Below are 11417 nucleotides of genomic sequence, written 5' to 3' on the forward strand. Positions count from 1 at the left end.
GTTCCTGGACACGGGGCACAAGGGTTGGCCTCAGCCGTCCCGAACGATGTTCCCTCGCGCCCTGCTGCTGTCACCAGAGCGCCAAACCCGGCACCGCCCTCTGCTCCCTGGGAGGAGCCGCAGCCGCCACGAGGCCTCCCCTCGGCCTGCTCCGCTCTGGGCCGAACAAACGCAGGGATCTCCAACAATCCTTCACCTTCCTGACCTTTCACAGTCCTCCTCTGGGCGCTCACTCTTGGTTTTGTTTGATTTACCCTGCGGTGTTCAAAACCACATACAGCGATCGAGGTGAGGATGCACCAGCACAGAGTGGGACAACAGCACTGAAAACATTTCCATTATTCCTTTCACTTGTTTCACCACAGCCTCTCTTCTCCAGCACTTCTGTACGTTTCCATGAAGAAATTTAACAATGGGAACATGAACTCACAAAAACAAAGAAAAACAAAAAATAATTCTGAACAGATCATGTGGGATTACAGCCTGCAATTGCAGAGGCTGTAGGCTGTGCAATATCAGTGACATTTGCTCTCCCTCTGCCTTCAATTCCTGTTCTTCAGCTACAACTCAGTAGCAGTTTTTCAGTGAACACTGCTGGATATTACAAGCGGGTAAATCAGTGCAGGAACTCCTGTGAGTTTAAGTTGAAAAAAACCAAAAACATCCAGAAATTTAAATAATATATAATTGCAAATACAAGTGCCAAGACTGTGATGTATTGCACTAACTGTTTATCTCCTGTGGAGAATTACTTCAGGTTTACTGATGCAGAAGCTTTCCACACATTTAAGTCTACCACTGACATTTATCCAGAAGTGCTAAAAGACAATCAGGAATAGAACCAAAACAGGAATTATAACCATTGCTGGTGTCTCACACGTACCAGCAGCTCACTCTTGCTCTGCAATAGTCAGCAAGCATCTCCACATAGTTTGAAAATCAGCACTACCCTTGAATATGGGTAGTATTGAGAGGCAGACTTCCAAGCCCAATATTTCTGATTGGAACTAACGTGAAATTAATTTGCTCTTTGTGTAACACTCAGAGGAACACAGCTTAGTAGCAGTTCTACAGAAAACACCATCGTACAGCCCATCCAGCAACTCTTGGTTTGCACCAACTCAAAAAAAAAAAAAATGACATGCCAGAAGCCCTATAGAAACAGTGGCACTCTATCACTGGAACATACCATCACATATTATTGAACTCATAAACACTCCCACAGTTTCTGTGACAGAATTTCAAGACAAAATTTCACACAGAGCAATACATCTCAACCGTTTTCCCAAGCATAGAAAGAGTTCTTTTATGTTCTGCTCACACCGGAGCCAAATTGGTTCCGAATGGCTCTCAGCAATACCAGGCAAGCACTCGCCAGGCAGGCCAATAGTCATAGACAGAAAGAAGCACTGAACTCACCCAACTGGTGATGGGGATCTCTGCCACACAGCACTTCCCCAGAAAGCAGCCAAAGTCCACGGGATGCTCTCCTCTCAGTGGCTGGCCATTATATGAGCCATGGGGTGCTACAACCTGGACCTACCCCTTCATGTCACATGGGAACCACAGGTGCAAACCACCTGCCTCTTCTCCCTGGGCCAGTCACACTGCTTCACCAGCTGCTCAATCACCCCTTCCAGCCATTACCTAACACTTCACCTACATTGTATGACTTTTGTATGATTTTTGATCAGTTAAATAGTTAAATTCAAACACACATGCAGTTAGAGATGAACTAGTTGGTTTCTTTTGCATTCACTTTTTTCTATTTTAAAGTCACAAAAGCATTGAAAATCTAGGATCCCTTTTCTACTGGCACACCACTACGAAGAGCAACCAACAGGCACACCACTTCTCTTGAGTAAGCTATGAACTGCGTGAACATCAGGAAAGATACTTTACAAACATTTGGATAAAAATAACAGCTACAGAATAAAATTACCTTGACAAGTATAATTCCGATTCCAGCCTCAGTTGGAAATCTGTCCCATGATTTCCTGATTGTTTATTTCCAGCAAAAGGCCATCTCAAGAAGAACCTTCAAGCTACACAGATTAATTAGAGTTCAATCCACCTGGCAATCCATTGGTTCTTAGTAGACACTGAAACAACCGTACGGGTTCTGGGACCATGGAAGGCTCTTCCTGCAGGTCTCCAAACATCCCAGTGGCTCACACCAAACAATATGAAGACAAGACATTGAACTCGAGCCCTCTCAGGATACACAATTAAATAGGTACTGAAAGAAGCTCTAAAACATTTAGAAGAAGAAAAGCAGCAACATGACCAAGCTCACTGCAGAGACACAAACAGGTGAATCACATAACTAATTAGAGTTCCCAAAGTTCCCAAAGAAAAAAAAATGGAGTGGTTGGATTAGGACTAAGCAGTGATTGTGCACGCTCTGAACAACCCTAGCAGATGGAAACAACGGCTGACTGTCATGAGCGTAATTAAATCCAAAGAAATTACTTGGATCATTGAAATTTTCCATCTAAAAAAATCAAACCAGCAATCTAGTCTATCACAGCCTGATCAAATAAGACATATTGTAAAGAGTAAAGGAGAAAAAAATCAAAATCAAACCAATAAGATATTTCTTACTGGCATGTGATCCATGTCCACTGCATGTACAAAATAGCTACTAAAAAGCCTTCAGGATGAAAACACAAACACACTGAGTACTAATGAGGAATTTCACAGTCTGCCATTATATGTTTATTTAAATTTCAGTGTAGCATGCATGCCAATATGGGAAGAAGTAGAATAAAGGGTCAGTAACTCCAGGAAACAATAATCTAATGGATAATAATTTGTATATTAAGCAAATATTATTTTAAAACATTTCCTCAAGTCAGTGACTGTTTAACTCTGCCTAGAGTCAGACTGCAGATAGGATAATTCTCCTTTTCTGCAACAGTAAACCACTGGATGGTATTGCCAGTTATTTGCCTATCGTGACAACTGTGGCACAAACACCAGCAAGCATTAGGACAATGCAGATATTCCCTAGTTTTTCTAATAACCATCATTCATTCTCTAGTTTGAACTTATGTTGAAACACTATTCTTCTATTTTTAAGGTGCTGCAGAGGCCTACAAATGGAATTTGCCTTATTGTGCCACAGCACTATTTGATCAGGGACACTGTCCTACGTCAGCTCTATTGCCTCCTGTCTACATTGAGGTTGGTAAGAAAGCTTAGCAGGCCTTTTTGTTCTGATGGAAATAATAGTAGTAATAATAATCTTCTTTTGTTTCTGTCTTCACCCCTGTGTTGGGACATAATTTATTTTCTTCATAGTAGCTCGTATGATGCTATGTTTAGGATAAGTAACGAAAATAGTTCTGGTAACACACCAGTGTTTAAGTTGTTGATATCTTCTCACAAATACCTTACTCTTTCAAAATATTCTGTTCCTGCTCTATTGTGTTTATCCCTTTGGCTTTTACCAACTTTTACTTATTTGCTGGGGAATCCTTTTCACAATGCTAATTACTTTCCCCTATCTAGGCATGCTATCACTATGTACTCACAGAATTAAAGCCTAACTAAGACTGAAAATTCTGCTTCCTCTTCTTCCCAAAACAAGATTTCAGTGTGATTCTTCAGAAGAATCAAAAGAATTCTTTTTTCACTTATAATTCCATTTTCTCTTTATATTCAGAAATATATTTTTAAGTAAAGAAAAATATTGTTTCCATTTCAACTTATTTTCTACCATTTTGTAAATAATACTGATCTATAATGCAATAGAAAATGAAGCTTAAAATGAATAGCGTGTCCAAATGAAACACTGAAACACTTCATCTTCATTTTTCTCATATAAGTGGGAATGCATTTTTCCTTTACTTTTTGCCCAGAGTGAAATGTCAGTGAAAGTGACTTTTTAAACCAGCTCTAATTCTAACTCACTACATGGCACTTGCATTTAAAGCATCTTGAAATTTCTGAAAGCTCCTATAGAAAGTTTTATACTTTGTTGCACTTTGTTTGGTGCAGCCATCAAAATTGGATGAAATCATTCATCAAAGAGAAGAAAGACCAAAAAAAAACCAAAACAAAAAAAAACACACCCCAGAAAGTGAAAATAGATCCATGATGTTTAGTAACTTTAGTCAACTTGGCGGACTAATAAAGACATGAGCAGGGCATATGAAACTTCTTTCCCTCAGGTTCCTGTTTATTGATGGGACAAAATATAGGAGCCCTGCAGCAAAATTATCCCAACTTAAATGATCTCAATCTGTTCTCTATCGATTTTTCTTACATAGCAGTAAGTTTTGATTAACTTTAGTAATAGCAGTGACTGCTTCAGAATGTCTTGAATTGATCAGACATAAGGATTTCCTATTAAGCAGAAATTAAAGACATATTTCTTCCAGTATCACAATTAACAAGTGCTTCCTTCTTTGCAAAGGTATAAATGAAAAAAACTCAGTGCTCCACTACCCATTTTGTTGACTTGGAAGGTCATTAGGACATGTGTTCCAAATGGGTGATCTAAACACAATGGTAATTTTTTCTTTGTCAACATATTCACAGCAGTGTCCTTCACAGTTGCATGGCTCATCTTGTTACAGGTACCAGAAGTTACCACACTTGTGGGAAGTGGAAACTACAAAACACTTAACAAGAACCCAACACAACAAACCAAAGAATCAAGCTAGAAACATACAGGAAAGGCTTTGGGAATAAAAGGTACCAGAGGTACCTAATGCTTCAGTGCTGCATTATTGTGTCAAATAAACATCTTCAAAAAGCATTTTGTCAGTCTGATTTTTATCAAAGTATCTAATTGGAAATATTTTACCTCCTTGGAATTGTAGATTTTTGTAGATGCTGCAAACCTACAATTTTTCTGTGAAAAATAGAGAATTTTAACATCTTAAGTTCAAAAGGGTTATGTACTTTCCAGTAAGGAAGAACTACATAAAGGTAAAAGATTACATTGCTAATATAAACATGCAAAGTTACCAAACAAAGCAAAGATCAATTGCCTCAGTGAGCATACATCTAAATTTTAAGAACCCTCCTTATAGGTAAAAATGTTTGAAATGTTTGTTTGACCTTTTTTTTTTTTTCCTTGTATCTTATATCAAATTAAGCATATTAATACAGAAAAAAAAGTTGCGTTAGCCAGAAATATTACTGTTTGGTCCACGTTCCTGCATTTCCAAACTGATGGTTGCTTATTAGAGCCAGTAACATTCTTTTTTAATTTGTTATAATTATTTTTCAATATTTAATCAGAACTTTTAGCCATAATTATGTATTTCTCACTAAAGCCAGATGAACCATGAGCAGAATCCAACTCTTAAAGGAAATGTCTAATTAAAATAGAAAAAATACTGATTCTTTTACTTAGGCTTCATGGCTGCATTTGTTTCATTCTGGCCTTTAAAAATCCCCAGAAAAATGTAATATAGTCTGTGAAAGCAGAGCAAAGACATACCAAACAGCTTGCAAAATCAGACTTCTTAATGCTGATAATTAAGAATCTGTTTGGTTAAGCATGGAAGAGATGAGAACACAATTTCTTCTTCCCTGTCTCTAAGAATCCTCCTAATAACTTCTACTCCTTCTCTCTAAAATCAGATACGAAGACCAGTGCATACAAAGAACAGCTTCACTGACACTGCCTTAGGTTCCAGTTAAAGGCCAGAGTGCTAAGATCCCTCTTACATGAGTGATCATGATTGTTTCCTATTTTAAACCTGTATGACTGAAGAAACAGAATTCATCCTGTCTTGTAACTTCTCAGAATAGTTAACAAAAAAAACCTAAACAATTAAAAAAAAAAGAAAGAAAGAAAAACACAATAACTTCCTGTTTTTTCATTCTGTAGATGCTTGCTGCTCCTACCTATATTCATTTTCATAATTTTTCTCTGTGATGGATAGCAAAATCAAAGCAAAAGGTACTTCTGGGGCAGGACACAACACTTCTAAAAATAAAAAAATAAAAAAAATTATGCACAACATCCATTTAGATGCATATGGTTATATAGAAGTTCATTTGTACCACAGGAGATCCTGTAGCTCACAGTTTTTGCATCGCAGAAGATACTCACTTTTGCTCTCCCCATATTTTATTATGGAAGGTTTATCATCACTATTAAACTTTAATTCCCCCAAAGCAGTGCATTAATAGATTCATAAACTTTAACACCTTCAGCTTTGTGCCATCTTCACTATATATTGAACACAATTGTTAAGGAGCAGTTCCATACTTTTCTGTAGATCTTTTTAATAATAAGGAGATTTCAGAAATATTTCAAAAGCACAGTCATTTTGATACCTATATTTTCCCTAATTTTAAATGTCTGTCATGTTGAAAATTGAGTTTTATGGTTTTAAATGTAAAAACAAAGAACGCAGACCCCCTTGCTCTCACAGTTCATTCATTTCAAACTGTTTTTCTAATCATACGTGGAACTTCTAATGCATTTGTTATTTACTGCTTTCCCCCAAAGCCTGCTTTCAAGTTCACAAATAATTGTTTCTATGCTTTCTCATGATTTAAAAGTCATCTTAATGATGGGAGACATTTTCCATTAAAGATCATTCCACTATTGCAGATGCAGTAAATACTTTCTAAGAGGCAGGTACTTGTTATAAGAATCCCCTACGCTTCTTGTTCATGCTAAGGTATTGGGAAGAGGAAATAAGATGTCTTATCAAGAAGCTAATTAGCATGATGGCACATAATTAAGGAAGGAGACTTTAAAAAAAGGAAAAGGAAATTAATTTACTGAAGACAGAAGAGTAAGATAGAAAGGGGAATAAGGAGCCTGCTTCCACTAGAAAATCAATTCAAGAGCTAATATTGCAGAAGAACTAAATTCAGGCGTCATCTGTGACATGGACTCCCAATATATGCAGTATTTAGGTACTTCAGAGTGGGAACACTGATTGAACCTGAAGGCTTTTTCACGTTACGTCATCACAGGCAGGGAATTGCCTGCTCTTGTGTATATGTGAATCAAATATCATTACCAACAGGGTAGAACAACACAAAAGGACTTTTTTTTTCACATGCTGGACAAAGTGGTTCAGAATCACTTAGGTCTCTGGTGGGATTTTGGTATTTTGGAGTAAATCACTCAACAATCTTAGCATTAAAGCATATCAGCATAAGCAAAATCTAGAGAACTGGATCCAGGTCTTCTTCTTTTTGCAGATCAGTCCACATGTGGCAATGCAGAGAGGTGATGCAGTCATCCTGCGGTGCAGATAAACATGGCCATAAACAAAAAGCCAAACCAACCAACCAAACTTGTAGAATGCAAAAGCAAAACCCATTGATACAAAAGTTTAACAAAATGCACAGGGTAACTTAGCATCAATTATCACGCATTCAGAAACAGATGTATGAAAAGCAAGCAGGTTCTTGTTTTTATAGAACTGAGTGAACAGCTTTCAAGTTCAAGGCTGTAACACATGCAATAGCACGTACTACACATGTCAGTCCTACTACTTATTTAGAAAATAAAACAAAGGGGAATGAATAAGACAACTGTTTAGAATTGTGTTTTGCATTACAGATTAGCTGCCATGAAAGCAAGCGGCAGCATTTATAATGGGGGGAAATAGATATTCCCAAAAGAAAAATCAGCATTAGAAATCATGTCAAAATTACTAGTGGTCTTTCCGTATACAGAAGCAAGCAGGGGGAAATCAGAGATTATCAGGAGAGCTTCCAAACTTGCTTTTATTTGCTATAGACACAGACTACAAGTAGCAGATTTTTTTATAAGTAAAACATTAATTTGGTGTATAACGTATGAAATTTGGCTCCTGTTGCCTAGAATTGGTTCAATCCTCAACAACAGCTGGCTGACATTGAGAGAAAAAAACATATCTGGGATAGCAGCAGAGAGGGGTTGAATTAATTTTCAAAATCTCTGCATTTTTTTTTAGCTTCTGCTGCCATCTACAGAAGCCATCGCCAATCTGCACCAAGGGTAGGTACAGCAGTGAGAAGAACAAGGTAAACCTTCAGCCCAGTGACAAGCTGAGCTAGAAAGAACAGGGGTACTTCAGCTAACAGTCACTGAAGGACCTAAGGAGATCTCTTTGTAGATAGCATCTCTCTCTCAGTCAGGGCCCAAAAATTCATTCACAGCTACCTCTCGGCTCTGTAAATGAGTTAGCTCATCTGCATAGCACACAGATAAAAGCACAGACCTCATCAGTCTGTGTAGATCAACACAGCAGTGGAGCTGCCTGTGATGAAAGTTTTAATTTCTCTTGGTAAGACTGGTACATGGGTAACCACTACCTTGATTCAGTTTCTAATTTCTCCACTTGGTCATTTTGTGAAAAGATAAGCAGTACACAGGATTTATTTTGACTCTTCTCCTGAACAGCCTTTTGTCATCTAAATGACAAATCACAGAAATATTCTACATTTACATTTGTGATGACACCATACATTTGTGAAATATTTTCTCATCAGATTATGGTTTAACCAAGAGGTGAGTAGCATTCCCCTAATTTTTACATTCTATCAGCCTTGAGGACATAAGACCTCAGTGTGCTCTGGCTGAGAGACCTGCTTTGCTCAAGCTGAAATGGAATACGGTGGGCACTGGAAGATGGGAAAACCTTGGGATTTCTGCACCAAATAACTCCCTCCTCAGTACAGCCCAAGGCAGCTGCCTTCAAAATAATACTGGAAGATAAAGCAGAGAACAAACCTCCTTCCTGCCAGCCCACAGGTTGTGCAAAGCCTACAGCCGTGCCTCACTGTGGGAAGCACTGGGAAACTTTCCAGGTGCTTGAAAGCATCTGGATTTACCCAGCTTGGAGGCTGAGCATATACAGCTGTATAAACTATAGGGAAATATCCAATTAATCCCATCTCCTCCTCCTCACAGTGAGATTTAATGCATATAATCACTAGGTGAAACAGTGCTGTGCTGTCTAGGTGAGTGGTTGCAGGGACCTGTAAAGAAATGCTGGCACCCAATTACCTGCCCCTCCTTTGACTACACCCTCACAAACCATGCACGTGTGTCTTCAGCATGGGCTCAGGCAGGCAGAGAAGCAGTGTCTGCAATACTCCCCAGTTCACCATGTCTGGGGCAGGCACGGCTCTCCGTTCGGAAAAGGAAAATTCTGAGCTGCACACCTGGGTATGAATATGGGAAAAGGCAACAGGCATGAGCAGAATGCCACTAAAACTCATCTGCTTCGTCCTCTGCACTCTGATTTCACCTGATCTCACAGGTAAACCTCTGAAAAAGCTTCAGTTAACAGAAGCCAAATGACCAAGGGATTGTGAGGAACTAACAGTCTTTTGTCCTTCTGTTAAACCTGTCTCTGCAAAGCAACGCAGCATGCAGTCAGGTGACTCTGAATTTTAATTACTAAAAGTAAAAGAAAAAGACAATCCATATATTTTACATTCTAGAAGGTGATTCTGCAATTTAAGGGGAAGTTTCAGTCTGAAGGAAATTGACAAATTGATACTGTACTTGCCTCTGCTTTTTCTGTTCCGTGAGAAGCTGTACTTGCAAGTCCTCTTTAACTGCTATTATCTCTGAGCACAGGGGAACACACTGCCTGTAGTGTGAATGCAGGGTCAGGGAGTTAGAAAGTTTTAATTACTGGCTCAATTATGTTCACTGAGAATCTCCTTTGCCCTGGAAGATGGTTGTGCATTTTTCAATTTGCTTCTCCAAGTAGATGCTTGTCTCCAAGCACATCACCTAGATACGCCTGGTCTCCTAATTACTCTTCAGTGCTCTTGCAATGGTCAGTCCTCCAGAAAGGAAGCACAACTTGCAGGTGTACTCAGATTTTGCTCAGTGATGTCTTTGAAAACTTCCTTCTTTGCTCCTGAATTCAAGTTCTCTGCCAGAAAAAGTAATTTTACAGCTTGCTTGGCCAGCAGAACACTTTGAATCATTATTTATAAATCTTAGTTTCTTAATATGGAAAAACACTACCTCAGCTCCAAGTGGTGTGTTCTCTGCAGTTTTATTCTGTGGAATAAGGAGGACTGTGACAAAGATATATATTTTTAAAAGATGACAAAGCTGGGCAACTATTCTTCAAAAAATCCATTTTAATTTTTACTGCTTTTTTGTATCTGTAGTGTCAGACAGCCATGCCCAGGCTGGTACCCATGTGCATATTGTGAGAGGCAGTGAGGGGGAAAGGTAGAATAACTTCACACTGTCTCCCCTGTTCCATTGGCCTCAGAGTAAAACATGAAGACTTAAGTGTCCTAATGTATTTTTTGAGCAAAGAACACTCTTTCATTTAAAAAAAAAAAAAATAAAAAAAACAAAAAAACAGAGAAAGAAGAGTATCAAAATCTACTGCAGAGCAAAGGAAATTTGTCAGCATTACTTAAGGCATTTTAAAATGAAAATCAAGAAAGATAAACGTACTGTGTGCTCCAGAGTGAAACTGCTTTCTTTTAACCACAGATTCCCTAAGTTGAGCATAGAAGGAGAAAAATGTTAAAAATGAAGTTCAAGAAAATCATTGCCATTGTAACTGGAAATCAGTTCTTCATACAACAAACAGAATATACTACTGATAGGGTAGCAGGCAAAAATGGTATTTACAGAGTAATATGGAAATGTCTTTTCCATGGCATGACTGGAGATGTCTGTCCAAAAGTACCCGGGCTTGAAAGACTGTAGCCTGCCTCTTCCTATAAAGCTTTTGTGTTTGTTATTGCTATTCGCAGCTACTTGCTACTGGTATTGCTTGTGAATACAAAACCAAATGGAAGCAGTAAGCAGCCCAAGGCTAATCTCTGATCTCTGGGTCCTGCTGGCTTTCTCTGCCCAGTTGTCTCCTGTGCATTGTGTGGCTGGTGTTTCTTCTCCCTTAAAATAACTAAAGATAATGGAATGTGTTAGTACTGACACAGCATACTTCACTGTTCATACTTCGTGCCTCCTCTGTTTGTACAGCCTACAATCATCTTTCCTCCCACTTTTAAACGTATTTGTTTACAGGCTTCACTGTGCCAATAGGAGAACAATCACAGATTTTGTCAACAACAAAGTCAAATAACACAGTGTAGTAAGCAAAGTACGGTCAGGAAATCAAGATTGGTCTCAATTAGACAAAAAATAGTTTAAGGGCCATCAAAAGGTAAATACAATATAGTAAGAAGAAATTCCATATCTCTGAACACAATAGATTATATATCCACCTCTGTTCAGACCTGGAACATCATATTGCGTGTGTGAGTCATATGGAAAAACTGGTGCCTGGTCATGTAATTAAAGTCTGTTATGTAATTCACACACCTCGATGCTGCAACTACAGAAATTCACATGGGAACCAAGAGTACAAGGAATAGCAGTAGCAAACAGCCTAAGCGTCAAGAAGCACAAGAGACCAAACAAATCCCTGAGCTGCAAAGTGAAAGGCAATAAAGACATTAAA

At 38.5% G+C, this 11417-nt stretch overlaps 1 long non-coding RNA gene across 1 annotated transcript; it reads left to right on the forward strand.

The window, feature by feature from the left end:
• Positions 1-47: 47 nt before the first annotated feature.
• Positions 48-5021, forward strand: LOC116217237. Its single transcript, XR_004161483.1, has 3 exons — positions 48-2313; positions 3083-3186; positions 4584-5021. It is a non-coding gene; the product is annotated as an uncharacterized LOC116217237 (long non-coding RNA).
• Positions 5022-11417: the final 6396 nt, after the last annotated feature.

Source organism: Meleagris gallopavo, chromosome 16 (genome assembly GCF_000146605.3).
Source record: "Meleagris gallopavo isolate NT-WF06-2002-E0010 breed Aviagen turkey brand Nicholas breeding stock chromosome 16, Turkey_5.1, whole genome shotgun sequence".
Classification (NCBI taxonomy): domain Eukaryota; kingdom Metazoa; phylum Chordata; class Aves; order Galliformes; family Phasianidae; genus Meleagris; species Meleagris gallopavo.